This window comes from Lates calcarifer, linkage group LG9, assembly GCF_001640805.2.
Source record: "Lates calcarifer isolate ASB-BC8 linkage group LG9, TLL_Latcal_v3, whole genome shotgun sequence".
NCBI lineage: Eukaryota > Metazoa > Chordata > Actinopteri > Centropomidae > Lates > Lates calcarifer.
This window is the reverse complement of record NC_066841.1, coordinates 8,984,030-9,005,560: the sequence shown is the minus strand read 5'-3', so window position 1 is coordinate 9,005,560 and position 21,531 is coordinate 8,984,030. Positions and strand designations below refer to the sequence as shown.

Here is a 21,531-nt window from a genome sequence, read left to right as displayed (position 1 = left end):
CTCACAGTTCTTCCCGAGTTCCTTAGTATCTAACAGAAAAAACACATCACTAATCAAACATCTGAAAGCCTGGAGTGAAGCTACATATTAAGAATCCAAGTTAAAGCAGAGCCACACCAAACACAGCACCACACAGGTGAGCCTTGCTCCGCAAAGAGGACCCCCCTCCCCCGGCTTTCTTCTCTCCAACATAATGAGTTAGACTGAAATAAAAAAAAAATCCGTAACCTTAATTCGCTAAGGTTGATTAAGCTTGTGGCTGTAGCCCATCTCCAAATCAAGATCTGACCCTGGAAAAGAGCTGTGCGAAAAATATTGAGTATCCTCGCTGAGGCAGGCTGAATTCTGCGCCTGCTAATTTAATGTGCCTGACCTGATGTTTTTTTTCATGCACGTTTAATTTAATTTAGAAAATAACTCGCCTCTCAAGTTTGCCAGTTGTTTGGGTCGGTCCATTACACTCAGCAGTAACACGCCTTGCTTTCTGGCATCCTGAAACAGACAGGTCTCGGAGGAGATGCTTCCCCCCGTCTGATGGGCGCACAACTCTGCCGGGGAAGGGAAGTTGCTCAGGCAGCCCATTTCCACACTTGATATTTTGCTTTTCCTACTGACGTGCCCCGAAAGTCGCTCGCTGTTTCTCTCCTTGCGGTCCGCATCTTCTCGTCATCATTCGGCGACCTATCGCGGATAGCGGTGTGTCTCCAGCGGAGATAAAACCTGGCATGGATTCTCAATTAACTACATCTACCTGCGACGCTAAACATCGTTTTTTTCCCCTCTTACCTATTGATAACCAGGTCTAAATTCCATCCCTTCCTCTTCCTTGAGCGTAACACAAAACATTGTTTGTATATCAAGGGGCCTCATTTTCTCAAAGTTCGGTTAAATACAATTAAACCACAGAGCTTAATGGCATTAAAGATAACAAACTGTTTCACTCAAAGTGGACGCAGACAAATCTGAAATTCCAATCATGTTTCTCAAATAACAAAAAATCCAACGAAAGCTATCTGGTCGATTACTTCCAGTAGCTGTAATGTTGTGTAAAAAAAAAAATTATCAAAATATCTCTTTGACACTATGTCATTGTGAAAATCCAAAACAGCTTGTGGGGCACTAAAAAAGCTTGGAGACTCACAATAACAGTCATCATCTCTGGCATGGTGGTGTGAGTGGGCCTGCAGATTTACACCAACAAACCAGATGACCTCTAACCACATATAAAACCCATATCAAGAGTCATTTATTCAAATTATAGCAGCCTTATTTACAAATTACAGTAAATTTAATTTTGAACTCTCCAAAAACATGACAAACTAATCTATGCATACACAGGATATTCAGATAAGGTGTAGCCACAGGCAGCTGAGGCACATCATACCACATAAAAGCAGTCATGAGAAAGATGGGTATCAGTATGTTAAAGGCCCAACTCTGTGGTGAATAATTGTGACACTACAGCAGGTAGAAAGCAGACAAAAAAACTACATACACCAATAACATACATAAATACACATATGAACATAACAACCTGCTTTTAGCCAAAAAAATCCTGTTTACCAGGCAGACAATCTTTACTCTCTGCTGAATGAAACAGAGGATTTCAGCACCATGGAGAGCAAACATCCCCAACTAGATATAATATACAGAAAAGTTACCTTGAATTCAACTGATCAGATCAGTTTGTCAAAAAAGAGCAAATAACAATGAGCTAAACAAAAAACATAATCTCACGTGGACTCACCAGCAGCTAGTGCTGTTGCAGATAAGTCTCAGCGCCCATTAAATGCACATTTTGATGAAATACTTCACATTATAAGTTATAGAATATATTACACCTCTCGGTGTATCATTACATCACTCTTGACAGAAAAAGCCTCTCTTCCCACAGGGTAATAGAAACCACACGGGACAGATAATTTTCTCTGCTGTGGAACAAGTGTCACAGTTGACACAATCCAACAGTCTTTGTATTTAGACTCAGATGACTGACTTCACAACAAAGTTTTGCTGTAAACTCAGTACAGTATATTATATGACTTTAGGGTGGGACAGCATCTTTTTCCACAAACAGAAGCATCAACAGATTATAAAGCAATACAAGACATGTTTAACTTTGATTAAAGGGCATGAGCCACCATCACAGTTTTTAAATTGTTTGTCTTTTCCACTTATACTTCATTCAAACTGCAGCACCAAATCATATATTCACTGATAACTGTAAAGCCCCCCACTCCACCCCCTGCTGACATATCAGACCTCTTTTTTTTTATCACTCATGAGCCGAGGCACAGTTTGGTCCCTGCTGCTCGTTCCACAGGACTGAACCGATAACAGGAGGTGAGTAAGCCTTCACTGTCAGAGCTCTCCGGCTTTGCAGCTTCCTGCGAGAGGAGCTCAAACCACCGAGATCATGAGACAACATCGTTGGGTGTACGGGACTGGAAAACAGACAGGGATGTTGCAGGGAAAACACTCTTCAGCCTTCTTGAGGTGTTGTGTCTCTAACTCAATGAGTCATTTGTGAAGGAAGGTGCCCACTTGATAACCAGAATGTCATGCCTACACTCGCTAAGCCTGAAAGCTAGATTAACTGCTGCAAGTGGTTAGTGTGCTCGATGGTGCTGTAGAGTCTGATGTTTGTTTGATGTGGTACTCATCTGCATGGTAACACACTGTGTTATTCAGTTTCTGTTTAATTCGGAATGTGGCCTATTTATGAGCGCTCACTAATCCAAGCTACAAATGGGGAAGAAGTGACAGTCAAGTCAGTTTCCAATCAGAAGCGCGGCCTGCGAGTTCAAGCCAGCACAATGTATGGTTTCAACTGTTTTTCTGTGTTTTGGGTTGGAAAGGGAAACTGTTTGGAGGGAGCTGCCTGGGAGCTGTCGGGCTATAGCTCTAATGAGGTGGGGATGAAAAGCCAGTGAGTTGGACCAGCACAACATTTCTATATTCCAATATAAGGTACACCCTGCAGTAGCCTGGGTATAGCTCACACAATAAAGTTGTTGTCGAGTGCAGTAAATGCATCACAGTCTTCTTAAAACACTGCATATTTACAAAGCTCTTTTTTTTCACCATTATTCTATTACTTATTTATTCATGTATTTAAAACTGTATTCAAGTGGCTCTCACTTTCCCCACCTGCACACAAGTGGTGTGTTGGGGAATATTGAAAGTTATATCATGGAAATGAGGGCAATGACCAACTAAGTAAAGACAGAATTGTTAAAATGAGTGGACTATCAATTACAACATGACATCATTAAAAAAAAAGATCTGACTTACATTTAACATGACAAGCTGGTGACAAACAGACCCTTAAAATTCTGAAAATGGATTTTAACTTTTGAAGTTTAGTAAATTTTGCTGGCATAAAACGCCTTCCTATTAATTTTTTAACTACACAGTTTGATCCTTGTTGTTATAAATGTAGCACATGCCATATGCCAATCATTCTATCAATTGTCTAGCACTGAACAGACTAACAGACAAATTAAATGAACAATTATAAATTCTAGTTCTTAATATGTACTACAATATAAAAAATTGGACTGGAAAGAAACATATGATTTTCCAGCAGATGGTGTTCACTCTTTTTCTGTCCTCTGCCTGCTTTTGTTTTAAGTAACAACACACAACATGAGATGAAACTGTATGCTATAAGCTAGAAGTGATGAAAAATATTTTTTTGGCGCTAGGCAGTTGGTAGAGATAGAACAAACAGGCAATGAGATGGCTTATTGATTAAAAAAAAAAAACTTAGATGCACACAAGCAAAGACACAAACAATTTGGCACATATACATCTCTTGGTCTCCTGTCCTTCCTCTTCCACTAACAGCCACACACACACACACACACACACACACACACACACAGGCAGGCAGCTGGCTGAGTGGTGGCTGTGCGAACGCAAGTCAGGCTGACACTGATGTGTGTGCTGGAGTGAGACCATGATGTGGCTCCAAAAGGATCTCAGGAGAAATATGGTGAAGCCTCCTTGCAAGCGCTGTGTGTGTGTGTGTGTGTGTGTGTGTGTGTGTGTGTGTGTGTGTGTGTTTGCTCGCAGGCATGTACAGTATATATGTGTGTGTGTGGAAGAGTGTGCTGCCGCTCTGTTGCATCCTCTGCTTTTTATCCCCATCCTCCCAGCAAGCACAACAAACACGGGTGGATACACCTCAGTAGCTTTGAGGCATAAGACACAAAGTATGCGTGTATACATTACAGTAATATCTCTGATTCTACATCTGTGTCCATGAAGTCACACACATACACACATACTAGCACTTCATTTTTTATCAGTTTATTGGCATTAAGAATGTTTGTAATATATTTACTTTTATTCATTTTAGCATAAGAATTATGAGATATATTTTCTCTTTTAACTTTTAAGGACAAAATCTGTTCCTCTCTGCATGTTTTGGAAATTGTTCCATTTCACTGTTTTAAGCCTTGAAAAAGAATTAACGTAGAGGTTACTGTATCCGTGTGTCACAATTCATATTCTAACTAGGAGCAAAGGCTGTGCAGTATTCAATAAGACACTGTCAGTGACCAGTGATCCTAGCATGCGTGTCAGTGTGGGCTGGTGTGTGTGCACAGGAGAGAGACTAGAATCCCATAAATCCTACTTTATTAGATAAACGTCCTAATCAGATAAAGAAATCTCACACATCACACGCACACACACATACACAGACCCACACAGCATCTCTCTGATAATCTCCATTACCAATTACGGGGTGATATGCCACAGCTTAACATGAAAGCAGCAATTAATCTGCTAACACCGGTCAGTGGGTCACTGTAGTAGAGGAAGTATTGCCTACAGGCACACATATACACAGACAAAGAAAAAGTATAATGAGAGATGTTTTCTTTAATTGCTTTCAAGTGAAGTATACTTTTTTCTCATTTCTCCAGAGATGCAATTCAGATGTTGTTGGGTTTTTTTTTTTTTCATTATTACTGTATTGTCTGTGTTGCCAAACTGCGGTGCAGGATTCAAAATTGCTCCCCAGACTTTTTCTTTTGGCTTCCTATGAAAGCAGTAAAATGCTATGCATGCTTTAGATTTGTGTAATAGAGACAGAACTACTGTGCTAAGTATAACTTAGAAAGGTTCTACAGTCTCTGTTGTTGTTGTTAACTGTTACTGTTATTTAGGTATGGCTGAGTGAGTGACCAGGCTTGCTGTACTTCAGCATTTCTCTATGGCACAATCTAACAGATAGTGTATGGGTTGTGTGAGAGAAAGTCAGAGGAAATATGGTACTGGGGTGGCTACTTCCTATCTGCATCGTGGAAACAAACTTTGGATTGAAACAACAAGTCAATCCATGCAGTATACTGCACAGTTAGTTGTCAATTGCCGATTAAGGCAGATTGAGCTGGATCATGTTTTTCAAGACACTGACAACTACCACAAACAGACACTACAGACCTACAACAAGAGCTGGCAGTATTTTTCATGTTTGTTACCAAAGAGCCAACAACCCTTCATCTGCTCCGCCTGATGCATTAATAAGAGCCATGAATGGAGAGACTTAACAGTGACAGATGAAGCGCATAAACATAGCATATCACTGTGAAGAATAAAACAGCTCTTCACTTTGCAACTGTTAATCATATAATTTATAACAACTTAAGTGTGTAAAAACATGGTGATTTGATTCTGTTATTCAGTAAAAAAAAAAAGAAAGAAGAATCAATTTTTTTCCAGTCAAATACATGATATAATTTTACTAGCATACACAACTTATCACATAATAAATTAGAAGCAGAAAAATGTTAGGCACTTCATACATGTACACATTAGAGCTGAAATGTGTCAATCAACAGAAGAATTATCTGAAACTATTTTGATGATAGATTAAGTAGTTTTCAGTGACTTGTGAAGCAAAAATAGTAAAATTGTGAAAAAACTGTGCTCATCAGGGTCTAGCCTCTCAAATTGGATGATATTCTGCTTTTCTTCATCACACATCATACTAAACTGAATGTCTTCAGGTTGTGTAACTTTGGTCAGACAAAATGAAATAACAGATGTGATCATTTCAGAGCCCAAACAATTTATCAAGTAAGTGCAAAAATAATCCACAACTGAGCCCCAGACAGCTTCCCATTACAACCACATTCATTGGCTGCTTGTTGGACCAAATGGAGGTGAGTGTCTTGCTCCACAGCACCTTAACAGTAGTTTGGTTCAACCACATTTGTTGAACCGAACTGGTATTCAAGCTGGCAACTTTCCAATCACAGTCCAAACACGGTCTGCTTGAATAAATAGCCCGATCTTCCAGGAAGGCCAAGTGAGGGCAAGCTATGGTTTCCCTGATCTAAGCTCTTTTTGACACAGTAAGCAGAGCTGGGACATGAGAAGAGGAATGAATGTGTGTGTGTGTGTGTGTGTGTGTGTGTGTGTGTGTGCGCGCACGCGTATGGGCGTGGATGTGTGCACATTTGAATGAGTGAGAGCGAAAGGGAGGGAGAGAGAGACTTAAGAGTTCAGCTGGGGTCTGTGTAAATGGGTTATCAACATGTGTACACGATATGTGTTATACAGTATGTTGCTGTCTGTGTGTGTGTGTGTGTGTGTGTGTGTGTGTGTGTGTGTGTGTGTGTGTGTGTGTGTATGAGGCAGAGCAGAGAGGTGACACTCAGCGAGCCATAGTTGAGTGATAGAGCAGATGGGCCTCCCATATCTGTCAAACTGAAGACATTCTTTACACCCAGTCCTTTCACTCCCTCTGTGCATGCACATCTTGGTATGTGCATGTCATTATTTTGCTAATGCACATAATGAATGTGAAGGATATGAATATTTGGTTTGCTCCTGACAACTGGAACGGTCACTGATGATTCTTTATCACACCTACACCTTGTCTTTCCTTCTGTGGGTCAACACCCACTCCATCTACATCTTTCCAGTCTTATTCTATGTTCACTGTCTTCCCTTGTACTTGTATAACCTCATTTAAAATGTCAAAGATGTGGTATTATCAGCCTGTTAAAATGACACATAATTAGTGTAGAAATAACTGTTGTGGTACAGCTGACGGCACTTTAACAAACCTACCAGTGCACTAAAAAGGCACATTCCTCACTGTCCTCGCCCATGTGTCTGTCACCACAAACTCTCTCCTGGTAAATCCATCAACACATCAGCAAGTGAAATGGAATATGTAGACAGTTGACTTCTGAAGGCTTCTTTTCATAAACATGTCCTTCACCTAATAGCACTTTGTGAAGTAATACGTAAATAGTCAGAAGACAAGTGGCTCAGATTTTGTAAAATTCACTCCGATTTTACACACAGGTTTGTCATGTGTAGACTGCGTGTGACCAGATAATTTATTTTGCACTGTTAAACAAAAATTAAAATTCATGTTTTTTCATCAGCATCAGTATAATAAAATATGGTTTTTGGGGTTCAACCACAGATTCTGCATGAACCCACATTTAGTGGTTTACAATGCCATCTGGAGCATTTGCCTTGTAATAAAAAATGTCAATATTTGATTTTTGAAATCTTTGTGTAGAGCAGAGATGATAAACACGCTGCCACATGTCATTTGCTCTTCACTGGCCTGACTAATTAAGGAAATATTGGACTCAATCTCTGACAAACAATGTATCACAGATTGAACAGCTTTGCATAAAGTCTGCCTCTACAATAATTTCACAACTGACCTTCTACATTAAGCCAAATGAGTGTTGAGTTTTTTGTGTGTGTGTCTTTCCAACTGCTGAAATAAAACAAGCTAGCAAATTTCAGTCAGATACCTGCATAACAAGCTACTGTAACTATCATTACAATTCTTTACATTTACAAACAGGGTTTAGTATTCATTTGGCAAAAATCTCATTTTGAATATCGAAGCCCTCAGGGAAATTAATCCATCATATACAGTACATTGAGCAATGACACCGTTATTGTATTTTTGAACTGAGAATGCAAACCAAACAAGCCATTCCTCAGGAAAAAACTCACTATTATTTGTGTAAGTTCCCTAATGCCTCTCGTGATGAAGGGCACCTTTGTTTCATAGTAAAGCAGCCACACAAAGCCAAAGTTCAAGTTAACAGTGACTTGAGAGACCGAACCCTGAGGAGTTCATTTCAGGTTCAGTGTTTGTGTGGAGTGGTGCAAGCTGTGGTGCAGGAAACCTTACATGGCCATCTCTCACACTCTCTTTCTCACTGTCTGTCTCTCCCTTTCTTTCTCTTCCTCTCCCTCATCTCTTGTCTTTGTCCTTCCTGGATTCCACACTGAGGTGAAAGGAAACAGGAACGGCTGCAGTCGCTGTTGGCAGCAGCGTTTTTTTTTCTCTCTGTAAAGAAACACTCTTCCTCTTGTGATGCACACACACACACACACACACACACACACATACAGTCAATATTCAAGCGTGTTTGCTGGCTTTGTTCCTTAGCCAGTTGCGAACATGTTTCCTCAAACATGTTGGTGTGACAAAAGCCATTCTTGTTCCTGCAGATGGAATGCAGGGGGTGGGTGTGTTTGCATGTGTGCATGTGTGTATTTGCATGTGTGTGCGTGGCAAACAAGACAGCTGAAAATGAGATATGGTCAGCTGGATGGATCTGAGTCAGCAGAGTGCAGATGGGTCCTCTATTATTGCCAAGTGAAGGAATATTCAAAACAGTAGCACTCTCTCTTGCTATCTGCCCTTTGTTCAGTCTCTCCTGCATCACAGCACCACTGGGACTCTCCCCAACTCCCTGTTGTGCTTACTGGAACCTTGGCAGCCAGCTGCCATATTGGCCAATTAGGACAGCTTTTACTAAAGCTCTAGCCAATTGGATTAGTGCTACATTTCCTTGCCAGATGAGACTTTAAATGTGCTGCTGTACGCTAGAATCTGAGAAGTGGTGGGCAGACTCCTGTTTCGCTGATAGGCACCGGGCATCAGAATACACACATGCTGCAGAGGCAGTGGCGGGAGAGAAGAGACATCCCATGACGTTACTGTGTCTTGTCTCCCGCTGAGCACGTGTTAACAGAGATTCTAAACTGTTTAGACCAAGAACATAACATAAAGCAAACCAGAACCCAAGCAGCCAGGGGACCATGATACAGCTCCCAGGGGAACATAAAACAGACACTGCACACACACAAATAAGAACAAAATAAGGAGCTAAGCCAGGCTGTGCATACAGAGATGACAGCAGACAGACAAGAGGAAGAGGAGAAACTTAAGAGTGAAAAAACACAGAGAGTAGACATTTTAATTTTTAGAATAAAACTGATGCTTTTTGTTTTTGGAGGAGTTTTTCCTCATTGAGGGTCAAAGCTTTGAGTGTGTTGTTTGCTCTACAGATTGTAAAGCCTTGTGAGGAAAATTTATGACTGGGAGCTACATAAATAAAACTGACTGGACCTGACTTGAAAACAAGCTAAATCATGTTTGTTTACCTGACAGAGTTTTAAACAATTTAGCTAACAAATCTGTGATTTTCCTGGTTTGAGGCTATGATTCATTACACTGTGTCTGCATGAGTGATGACTTTGCCCTGCATGCTCAATGTACCTAGTTGCCATTTCTCTCTGTGTCCTTAATCTGGGTACCTGGGACCAAGTAAGTTCCATTAGTGGAAATTAAATCCATTTCCAAATCCAGTGAAGCAATCATAATCCACTGGAGGTGCTTCAATCACCTGTTTAATATTGGTTAAATCGAACACCAAAAACTAAATATAAAATGGTAGTATGTCTTTCTTTATATAGGAAAGATCCTTTGATTCTGGTCAGTTCTGATCAGTTCTGCTGTGTGAGAGGACAAAAATACAAATGCACAAAAAGATGCTAAACAAAAAGATAAAAGAAATCAGAGAGAAACTGAGACTCTCCACCCACCCCCCTAAACCAACAGATAAATAGGGAAAAATGTATAATAATAATAATAAAAATAAAAATAAAGCATACCAAAACAAACAGCACAATCCAATCCTGAGTTGATATTTGACAAAGACAGAATATGCTTTGTGCTCGTGCAATACCAGCTCACTCTTTCTCTCCCTCTCATCCTCTTACTTCGTCGATATTGATAGAGAGTTCATTTCCAAGTCAGTGCTTACGAGAAAGAGTCTGCAAAAGTGCTCTTGGGGGGTCTCAGTACAGGTACACACGGACACAGTTTCTCAACCTGCTCTATCTCTAATACTCTGCTCACTTTGTAAGGCTGCCGCAGGATATTTGCCCATCACACTCCATTGCAGAAAAAAAAGACACACATACACCAACGAATAAAGAAGCAGCAATTCAAGATCACTAACAATCACTCAAACACACACACACACCAAAAGCAAGGATGTAACAACTCCATCTCTCCCCTACGCATTGACAAAGTCCAGTATGCAGCACAAGAGGAGCATTATATGGCTGTAACAAGCAACAACTAAAGAAGTCTATGTTGCCAGTCTATAAATCAATTCTGTCTTAGGAGAGTGAAGCAAGGGCTGGGCAATAACACAAAGACACCCTACATTTCTGTCTAAACAGGTCAGGCATGGCCTAAGTGTGTTAACAGAGACACCTTGCTTGTGCATAAAAAATCAGGGTGGAGCAGGTTGTAGTGAACAAAAATAACTCAAAGGCAACACAAGCCATCAGTCAAGCCTGGAGACCACCAGGCATAAACAACTGATAAACCAGCACAAAAGGAGGAGAAGCACTGGACCGCAGCAGAGAGAGGGGTGAATCTAGCTCAATTAGTCAGTCAAAACAGAAACAAACTGTCCACTTATAAAAAGAAATCTGCAATGCTGCTGTTTCAGCACCAAGGGGAACTGTTTGGAAGATATTTTTTTTCATGATAAAGCACAGGTAGGTGTGAAGACCTTTGAACGCTGACGAGCTCAGGTGCTTGTTGTGATCTTTCCAGTTGTTGTATAAGACCCGAGAAATAAGGTGTTAGTTTACCATATACCAGCAGTACAGGTTTAGGTATGCCAACAAGCTGGTTCAGCAAGAAAAAAGAGAGCAGTCAATTGATTGCACACGCGTGAGAACACAGAAACAAACACAATAAAGAAGTGTGAGGAAATAACCTCGGAAATAAAAAACACAGAGTTTCAGTAACATATAGGTTCCCTAAAACAGTCCCTCGTGGCAGATTAAGAAAACAAAAAAACAAAACAAAGATAAAATAGATCACATAACAAAAAGAGAATGCTTAAAGGAAATACACAACACAGTTATCGGGGCATTAAGTAACCGAACAGGAGCTGGAGAAAGTATTTAAGCATAATAAAGACCACAGTGGGTTTACACACACGATTGATATCTCGCAGCTCAGTGCGGAAGTGGGCTGTCAGACACCTGCTATGAAAAGATGAGCTAAAAAGATGAGTCAAGCCACGTCTGGTGCCCTCTTCTCGTTATTTTTCGCGGGATAATTCGGTTTAACACCTAAAACACCTTCCGCAAACACTGTGATAACACAACAGACTCACAACAAGAGAAAAGTTGACGTTTCATCACGTGTAAAGTTCCTCTTTTTTGTTTTTGTTCTTGGCACAGGAAAAAAAGCGAAAGCGAGTACGCGAAGCGAAGTGGTACGAAAAGACAGAAAAGAGCGAGAAAGGAGATTTAAGGTAGTTCGACTGAGAAAGGACACAAGTGAGAGAGAAGAAATTAGCCTAAAACTCTTGTCTCTAGATTTTTCCCCCTCTCTCTCGGGATGACAGTGCGGACACATACATGTAAAGCCTCCGTAAAATACAAAGGGGGAGAAAAGAAAGAAAATGTCAACCAACTTACAGTGTTGGCAGTCAGCGGTTGAGAGTCCGTCAGCGAGAACAGAATATAGAAATCCAAAGGGGAAAAAATCCGAGAGTTCTGGTCCGTTCTGAGCAGTCACCGTCCAGCCGCAACGAGGAGAAGTCACACAGCCTTGACAACCGGAGCAGCGAGCGCGAGCGAACCCAGAGCCGCCTGCTGGTTTCTCCTCACTGGCACGAGACGAGAGAGAGAGAGAGAGAGAGAGAGAGAGAGAGAGAGAGAGAGAGAGAGAGAGAGAGAGATATGAATGGTGTGGAGTGCGCAGGCGCGGACGGCGTCGATTTCATTCCGGTGGAGTGGGGTTGTAAAAAGGCAGAAATACAGGGGGGCAAAAAGCTGCATTTGTTTATTTGTTTTGCTTAATTGCTGAGGACGGATTTTGGAGAAACAAAAATGTGTCGATTTGAGAATTATTATCGCGAAAACAAACAAAGAAATACATTTAAGACTATAGAGTTGCTATAAAAGTGGTTGTTGTGGTGGTAAAAGTGGTGTAGAGTCGGCCTATATTATATCATTACATTACAAACAGTGATGTATTATGTTTAAGCATTGCTTTACTGATGTTCAGTAATCTATAAGAATATATCAGAATTTATTAGTTCATTATATCTTCAATTAATTGTCTGAATCTACAAAGTAACTTAAGGTGTCAAATAAATATAGTGGAGTAAAAGTATACAGTGGCATTGAATGGAAGTACTTAAGTAGAAGTTACTCACGTAGTACTTGAGTAAATGTACTCACTCAATACATTCAACCACTGTTCTCGATAGAGTATCTAATCGTAAATTTTGTGGCTTATTTGCTGAAACAACAGCAAGAAACACAAATCATACGTTTAAGTAAAATGTGGAGAAATCACGATTAGAAAGAGTCCAGGCGTGTATCTTGACCACGGCTCTCTCTCCATCCAAGAGAAGCATTACTCTCTCCCAGACAGTCTTATAAATAATTCAGTAATAAAAGCTTGCCTCTGCCTGCCTGGCTGCATGCAGCACCAAAAGAAGCCTCTCACACTCTCCTCCTCCTCCTCCTCCTCCTCCTCTGCACGGCGTCAATCTATGCGGGCGTTACCAATTAAAACAAATCTCCAAGCAAAATAAAGTTCAATCAACATTCTTGTTTCGCAAATGGCTGTGGCCGGTCAGCCAAATCAGCCAGGGATTACGAGGCTTCTGTCAACTATCAATAGCCTCGTGTGGCCGCGAGAGACAAGAGGGGAGAAAGGGAGGGAGGGGGAGGGAGGGAGGAGCGGAGTGGCTGAGTTTCAATGCGTAGACGGTGCAGAGCAACCAGCCGATGATGCTGTTTGTCCTGTCCGCGGAATCAGGAGGAGAGCAGAGAATCACCCACAAGCGACGACCAATTGAATCCAAGACATCCTGTCCCAGAGACCCACGTCTGAGCCGCGCAGTGTCCTAACAGAGCTGCTGAGAGGGGGTGAAGGCAGAAAAAAAGTGTAGCCTACAGCCAGTGAAGGGGGAAAAAGCAATTTACCTGCGCACCCGCTCCCGTTCAGCCCGCCGTTATTACTTCCACACTCAGTGTTGCTTTCGGCGCTGCCGCTCACTCAGAGCTGCTCGCCGCTGAACGGGAATTTAGACAACGGGATTTGTTCACGTGGTCACGCTCGGTGCTCCTAATTGGCGGAGTGGTTCGAGCCGCCGCTCGCTCGCTCGCTCGTTCGCACCTGTACGGTGAACTGCATGGCGTTGCAGGGAGGGGAGAGGCAGGTGCAGGAGGGCAGAAGTATGGAGAGAACCATACAGAAGAAAACAGATTGCTGCGGGACATACATGTATATCTTTGCATAATATGAATCTATCCCCCCCCCTTTTCTCTCTCGTAGTGTGTGTGTGTGTGTGTGTGTGTCAGCAAGAAGCAACTAAACCCACTGATAATGCCATTTAAACAAATAGGAGGCGTTATGGTAAATCGATGTACTGCAGATTTGTAACAATCTAACAGTCTCAATAAGCTGGAGATTTATGATAGATGGTGATCTGGTAAATTGCAAGTAATTATGAGTATTAAGAGTACAGACAGATCAGAGCATCTTTTAACAAGTAGGCTAAAGGATAACTGTCAGATTAGTGGTTATTTTGTATGGAAAAATCTTCTATGATGGCAGGATGAGATAATAAGCAGGTTCAAAACAGCTAGTAAGTAAAATTATGTTACTGTAACCTACTGCTTGTACAACTGTATAATAATTTTGGTTATTGCTGCCACCCACAAGGTGCTCAAATATCCCAAATTTAGAAGATGAGGAGACTGAATGTTGGTACCCTCGGCTACATCTCTGCATATGCAAGGTAGCTCATGCATATCCTGTGGTTAAATTAGGATGAAGCTGGATTGTTTTTAGTTAGAGGTCAACTACTCTGCGCAGAACCCATGACTACGAATTAAATATTAATCTCAAATTCATATATGGGAAGGATGAAAGGTTTTTTTTTTAAAGCAAGTAAGGTGTTTGTGGCTCACTCGCTTCACAAAGATTTTTATGAATTTTCTCAGCATTTTTGAATCATGAAAATTAAAATCACAGAGCAGATAAATGCAACCCACAATACACTGCTTAAAGTCTCACAATGCATTGCCCATGTTTCTGAATGTAACTGAACATGTGAGTGACCTTATATTTTAGCATATTAGAGATAAAGATCTGAAAATCATCATCATTGAGCTCTGTTGATACTTTTGTTTTGCTGTTACTGTACTTTATGATAACAGCAATGAGGATCAGCACATGAAGCCACTTTCTTTACTGTATTAACTGTATTACATAATAACATTAGCAGCATCTGTCACACATCTGTCAGTAGCGTGGTAGAAGGATTTCCATGCCCCTTTTTTGAATGACATATCACCAGACCACTGTCACATTTAATTCACACAAGCAAGCACATTAACTAACACAGCTACAACCAACACACCTGAACGACACATCAGAGAGGCCACCTGCATTCAGCTGTTATTGTTGCTGTTGCTGTTTGTTTTTCACCATTCTGGTAGAATTGAATATAATAAGACACATTTTCAACCAATGATAACTTCAGAATGACACATTGTGAATGCAGGTGCAAACAGTGCACTGTTTCCTTTTCCTTAAAGGCATCATAGTGCTGTTTACCACCTGCTCCAATGCATACTTTAAGATAATGGAGATAACACAAGTGATACTCCACTTTAAAATGCAGCTTAGATCTGATTAGTTTTCCAGGTACAGTCATTTTGGCCCAATTAGCTCACTTTTGAACAACTTTTCTGACTATGTTCAAATTACAGAAAGCAATATCCATTAGTGGAGAGAGGAGTGTTGAATACTCTAATGAATTTACAGCAGAAATGTACCATTGATGCACTACATTTACAGTAATTTGCCTCTCTCCTGAAGACTGTAGCCCACTGGTCTTCCTGTAACACACACACACACACACACGACTACACATTCACATACATATTTGAAATATTTTTTAAATAGCGGCAGCAGCTTGTCAACGAGGCAGTGGCAAACCTCAGAATACAGCCCACAGCCCATTCCCACTTTAACACGCGCACACAGGCATACCATACACACAGTTATTTATCTACCTACTGAGGCCACGGCATAGTAGCAGTCAATGGTGCGGGAGTATTTTTAGATTTCATGTGGGTTGCAGATGCTGCTCAACCAGGTCACAGCAAACAGAACAGTGTTTTCACTGTAACATTCAGTGCCTTTGACTTCCTCCCAGTCTCCCCATCAGTGTTTGCTCTCCCATATTTAGTGTCAGTTTTTTAAAATACACGTGAAGACAGAGATTATGATCATTATGAGACAACCTGCATTGCAGCCCACCTACCTGAATGTGATGCTCCGGCTTAATTAATGAAAATCTATAATTACTCCTCTTCTTATCTCTTCTCTTCTCCTCTCAAATTTCAGTCCTCTTCAGTGGGCCTGGCAGATTAGGCCAAGACACTCAACTGGCCTCCAGGCTGTTGGCAGTGACGTGCCTCTATGTTTTCCCCCTACTCAGTTTTGGCCCAAATTAAAAGCATGTTGGATTTTTTTTTAGGGCAACACAGGGCATTTATAATTGACTATGAGAAATCTGACACAGTTGCATTTCCAACTGCAGAAAATGTGCAAAGCTTATGTATATCTCTTCAAGACAATCCAATTCAGGGCACCGTAAATCTAATGTATACCGTACCTTGATGTAGACTGGCATCCTTAGATGTCGTCACTGCAGTGTGAGCTTGATTGTTACTCATGTTTCAAGCCTGGAGGGGGGGTTCCCTTGGCTTTTAGAGTCAGGGGGTGGAGAGTTATTATCTAGGAGAACAAAAGCTGAGGAGCAGAGAACAGAGCCATCTTTCCCTCCTCCTGTTTCCCTCTATCCCTTTCTTCATCCGCCCCCATCATCTCTCCACTCACCCCCTCCCACCCCACCACCACCATCCCTCCACACACCAACGCAAACGCCTGCCATCTGACACCCCTCTGAGGAGTTCTTTTTTAGAGTTATCTTCTAAAACACACACACACACACATAGACACACATGAACATTGTTTGGTGGCTGTGAGGAAGAGCTCCTATGTTCTCAATCCAAGGCAGATAACTGGGCCAAATGGCATGGAGCGAAACAGACGGAAGGACAGACAGACAGACACCCTGTCTGCGCGTTAATCAGGCCTGTGCGCACATCGAGAAAGAGGGAAAAGCAGAAGGGTTGAGAGGGACTTTCTGTCGGTGGACCGTGGTGTACTCCGGGTCACAGCGTGTGTGTATCGTTTCATTTGGTGTGATGCCACCTGGCTGCCTGATCACGAGCAGAACACAGGGACTATGTTTGTGTGTGTGTGTGTGTGTGTGTGTGTGTGTGTGTGTGTGTGTGTGTGTGTGTGTGTGTGAGGAGCCTTGCTGGGCCGGACAGAACTTCGACGGGCAGCAGATGGTGCATGCCAGCGTGGCGTGGGCATAAGAGCAAGGTGGACTCACGCACATGGATGCACACAGGCTGCCCTGCCTGTGGTCAGACAGCCAGTGTTGCCAGAAAGAATTTCAATAAGTACCAATCTGACCACCGGCCTTTACGCTTCTTATCAACATGTAAAAATTTACCCATCTATTTTTGTTTCTTTGATTTGTCCCCTTGCTTATTAGCACTGATGATTATGCAGCCCATGGCTCTAATTTCTTTTCTAATTAAAAAGTTTCCTCAATATATTACAGAGGCGACAGCATGTCACTGCCAACAAAGGAATAATCAATCTGTTTAAGTATTGGTAAATGAATGCCATTCAACACAGTACAATACAGGTGTCAAACATGTGATGTGTGGAGTCTTTGTCAGCCAAACGTGTTTGAACATAGGGGGAGTATCACTTTTTAAATAAGATCTTATTGTCACAATCAAAGTCCATTATTTTTTTGTATTTGCACAGGCATAAACACAAACACACAGATGCACGGGCAGACGCTCACACACACTTTCAAGGGGCTGTGGCTGAGCAGCTGTCTAGGGAGTGGACGACATCTCTATTGTTGGAGCATGATGGATGAGATGGCAGCTTTAAATGCAGAGCAGTCAGTTGTGGACTATGGAATCAAGGGGGGGGCTCTGCCCACAGTGTGTACCTTCATTATTGCAGTTGGTGGAAAAATATGTTTTGGAGTGGCTTTTTTGTACAAAGACGTCCTCTCCTGATGTCCTTTTCCATCTCATGAAAGGTGAGGACAAGAGCCGTCAAATTAGGATCACATGGAATGAGCAGATGATGACATGCCACCTCCACAATATTGGTATTGTACGGAGGGGAAGGATTTGCTTTGAGATCATGTATTTATGTACTTTGGAAGAGTTGCTTCATATCTGGGCTTTCATTTCCCTCACACACACACAGAGAGAGAATTACAAACACACACAATGTAGTTGGTGGGTAAATAATCCTGTCGTGTGAACATCTGTTGTCAGTGACAGGTGATGGTAAGGTGAGACCACACTGTTGCCCCCACCCAAAACCTCAGACCAATAACCAACACACACTGATACACACACACACACAGACACACACATAAATCTAGTAATGCTGTGTGCAGCTCAAGCCTTTGGCTGTCAGACTTGATCTGAGTCTGTACTGGTGGTGACAACATGACATACACACTCATCAAAATGGTTGACACTCTCTTTTGTCGGCCATAATACTCCAGGATCTTCAGACCTGTTCACCGAAACAACACACTGTGCCAAACACAACAGCATGTTTTCCAGCCAGCAAGCTGAAGACATAAACTCCTTAAGATATAAAATGTATTATTTTGGAATCAGAATCAGACAGCCAGGGTTTGAACCACCCAGCGTGTTGAGTGTCTTTCAGCTCTAACATTGCTCCATAGCAGACCCTGACCTCTGACCTCTCTGTGCCGGTTAGTGGCACCAATTTGTCCTTTGGTGACCACTGAGATATCATGTATCATCTAGGCATCCAACAGATATATGATTTGCTGTTTCTTTCCTGAATTTAAATTGTGTTGATTTAAAGGTCTAAAACCTAGCTTCAGGCTCAAATCATTTAAATGATTACCCTGAGGGGCTCACTCTGGACAGGCACCTGTGTAGCCAGCCAGATTTCTATTGGCAGGGTGTTGTTTGTTGCTTCAAAATACAGACATGTGATCAGGCCAGTTGTGGAATGAATATGAATGTGAATATCTGTTAAACCTGCTTTCTGTTTCACATCTTCTTTTTTTTCTAAATCTCCTTCAGCTGAGCCCCTTGTAAAGTTGGCTTCAAAATAAGGATATATTTTAAGCAACTATGGTGTAGATTGTGTGTATGTTTTTTTTTTTTTTTCATTTTATGTAATCAGACAAAAAGAAAGATCAATGTGTTTGTGTTTGTCTCAAATATTTCAGAAGAAGAAATATTTCACATCCAAAGCAACAAATGTGTTATAGCCACAGTCTTGTAAACTGCTTAAGTGGTTTTCATGTTGTGGCTGATTGGCATACGCTGTAATCTAGTGAAACACAGCACCATACTCCATGGTCCTTACCATGCTGCACTACTGAAAAACACTGGTCGTGTTTGTTGGTTGAATCTGGTCTGTTTGAAAGAAGAATCAATCGTCAATCAATCATCAGTGTATTTTATGAGCCTTCAAAGAGCAGAGAGTTGGGAAGGGCACACACAGAGGCATACTCACAGGTGTGTGAATATACAGTACACCTGTACATGCACAACTCAGAGGGTGGGGAGATTTCAGAGGCGAAAAAACAAACAGAAGCTGAGTGAACAGACTTTGACTAAAACAGACTGTTGGCTAGATGATGCAAAGCGGTGAAACCAGCTACTCATGCTTTAGTCACTCTTGTATCAGTCAGGCTAGTATGAACTTCCCTGAAGGTGTCTTAGCTCGGCTGCGCGAAGTGCTGCTCACATGGCATCCTGTCAAATGCATCATGACTTCGCACTTCGATACCAGCTGTGACTTTGACATAGGACGGAGAGAGAGAGAGAGAGAGAGAAAAACAGAGAGAGGAAGAGAGGAAGCCAGAGACGTGTGGAAGAGAGAAATCTCAACGCATACAGCTCTGATCGCAGCATTGATCTCGACCTTGACAGATACCGGTTACTTTAGCTCAGCGAGGGGACATCAATCCAGCCCGCTCAACCTCTACTCCACATGCTCAATCATCTCTTGCCAACCCGCCTTCCTGTTCCCTCCTTCCTCATCCTCCTGAACATCTTGGTGCTTTCATCTTCCCCCATCTTCACGTCCCTCCATTCAAATCCTTCCTCTCCATCTCTTGAGATTCACTCTGATCCCCTGCATCCATGTTCCTTCTGTAGCACATCAAAAGCAGCAGAAACACGAGGAGAACCGCCAGGGAGGATGGGGGCGGGGGAGGGGGGGGTGGGGGCTTGGGGGGTATACAGTGTACTTAATCTGTAGGTTGTTAATAAATATGGAACATTCACTTTATACTAATGCTTTTTTAATTAACTAAAATGAATAATTTAAGTCTAAAGCTACTCATACTGACTATTGGTATTTACTACTGCAATAATTCTTTTAGGGAGCAGGTGTTGAGAAAGCCATTATTACCTGATATCAGATATCATGATCTGAAATGTATATATGGATATATCATATTCATAATGGCAGGGGATGTGACAAACAAAAATCTTTCATCTGTTTTGTCTGCGCTTGGATGTGCAAGTACTTGTGTGTGTGTGTGTGTGTGTGTGTGTGTGTGTGTGTGACAGCAAGTGTCTGCCTAAATCCTTCCATCTGTTGAGCAATAACAGGCCTCGCATTAGATCAGGCCGAATGGAGAAAATAACAAACAGCAATATTCCATCTCACTGATTTCCTGCAGGGGTTATGTCAGTCCATCAGGCAGATACTTTGCTCAGTGATTCTTTTGTTCACACCAAGCAGGAACAATTCCAAATGTTAATATAGTTTCTTTGTAAAAGTGATGACTTGACTTGTCAAAATCTAACTGTGCCAGAGATGACCACTACGAGTCTGCGTCAGTGTCTTTGTAAGCAAACAGCAGCATAAAGCTAAATCAAAAATTTCAGACTACGTCAGAAAAAATTTGGAATTATAAATCATCACTTTTCCCAAAAGGGTATATTGTATTTGTGATGTTTTGTTGCAGAAAGTCATTGCTGATTTCATCATCCAAAATGTTTTTTTTTTTTTTTTTTTTTTTTTTGGTGTATTGGTTTTTTTCCTATTTCAACATTGGCAAGTTTTCTGCAACCTGAGTTTAAAATTTCACAAAAGGTCTGATTCTGTGATTCCTAAACCCTGTACCCTGTGTTACAGTTTAGACTTACGGAGTTGATCTATAGACAAACTATTTGAGATTTATTTTACAAAGGCTATTAAAGTTCATGTATGATATTTCATGCATTCAGACTTAAATTGTTTTAGAAAATAAAAATGACTCTGCTCATGCTCTCGCCATCATGCATGTGTTTGATATTGAATTCATTAAATCTCTCTGTTCACTTTATGAGCAAACCTTTTTGTTCTTGAAATGAAAAGTTGAATGAATGAACTGCTGATAGTTCACTCAACTTATCAACTGATTTTGACACAAAGTTAGCATATTAACAGAATTCCCAGAATCCATTGCTTCACAGTTAAAACTCTCCAGAGACTCTCCTTTTTTGTAGTTTGAAGAAAACACATGATATAAACTTTCTCTGTGTTGAGTACATTCAAAGGTATATGGTTGTTTCTTTTTGTAATAATGAAAACACCATGATGAAAGTTAGTGTTGAATTTGGTCCCTATACCCATACACTTTGAAATCAACACACCAGGCTTGCAACAACAACTTACTCATGCCAAACAAATGATCAGAGCAAAGTGGAAATTATGACAAGTGCTAATAGAGAATGAACAAACCAGAGACAGCACATGTTTCTGAAGTAATTTTATCTCTGTCTGCCTGTCTCCAACCCTCTCAGTCAAAACCATTTGCATATATCTCTTCTCTCCCAATTCCCTAATGACAGTTCATGGCTCTGGATTCTGGATACTATGATGAAAATGAGCGCAGGATATTTACATCTTTGGGGTTAATCCACTTTTAATGTGTCCCAGGCCCTTAATCGGCTTCTTTTATTTATGAGTCTGGCATGTTGGTTTTAAAGGTGTTAATTACAGTTCAGTTTTAGAGAGGCAGCTGTCTGCTCCTC

At 41.3% G+C, this 21,531-nt stretch overlaps 1 protein-coding gene across 3 annotated transcripts in view; it reads right to left on the bottom strand.

Moving 5' to 3' along the window:
- The window catches only part of strbp (spermatid perinuclear RNA binding protein), a 75,436-nt gene extending 62,037 nt beyond the window's left edge, over positions 1–13,399 (bottom strand). For all 3 annotated transcript variants that reach the window (XM_051072871.1, XM_018670470.2, XM_018670474.2), the window contains exons 1-2: positions 13,315–13,399; positions 11,794–11,984 (exon numbers count right to left, since the gene is read on the bottom strand). The gene's annotated coding sequence lies outside the window, so the exon portion shown is untranslated. The remainder of the gene's footprint in view (positions 1–11,793; positions 11,985–13,314) is intronic.
- Between the last annotated feature and the right edge of the window lie 8,132 nt (positions 13,400–21,531).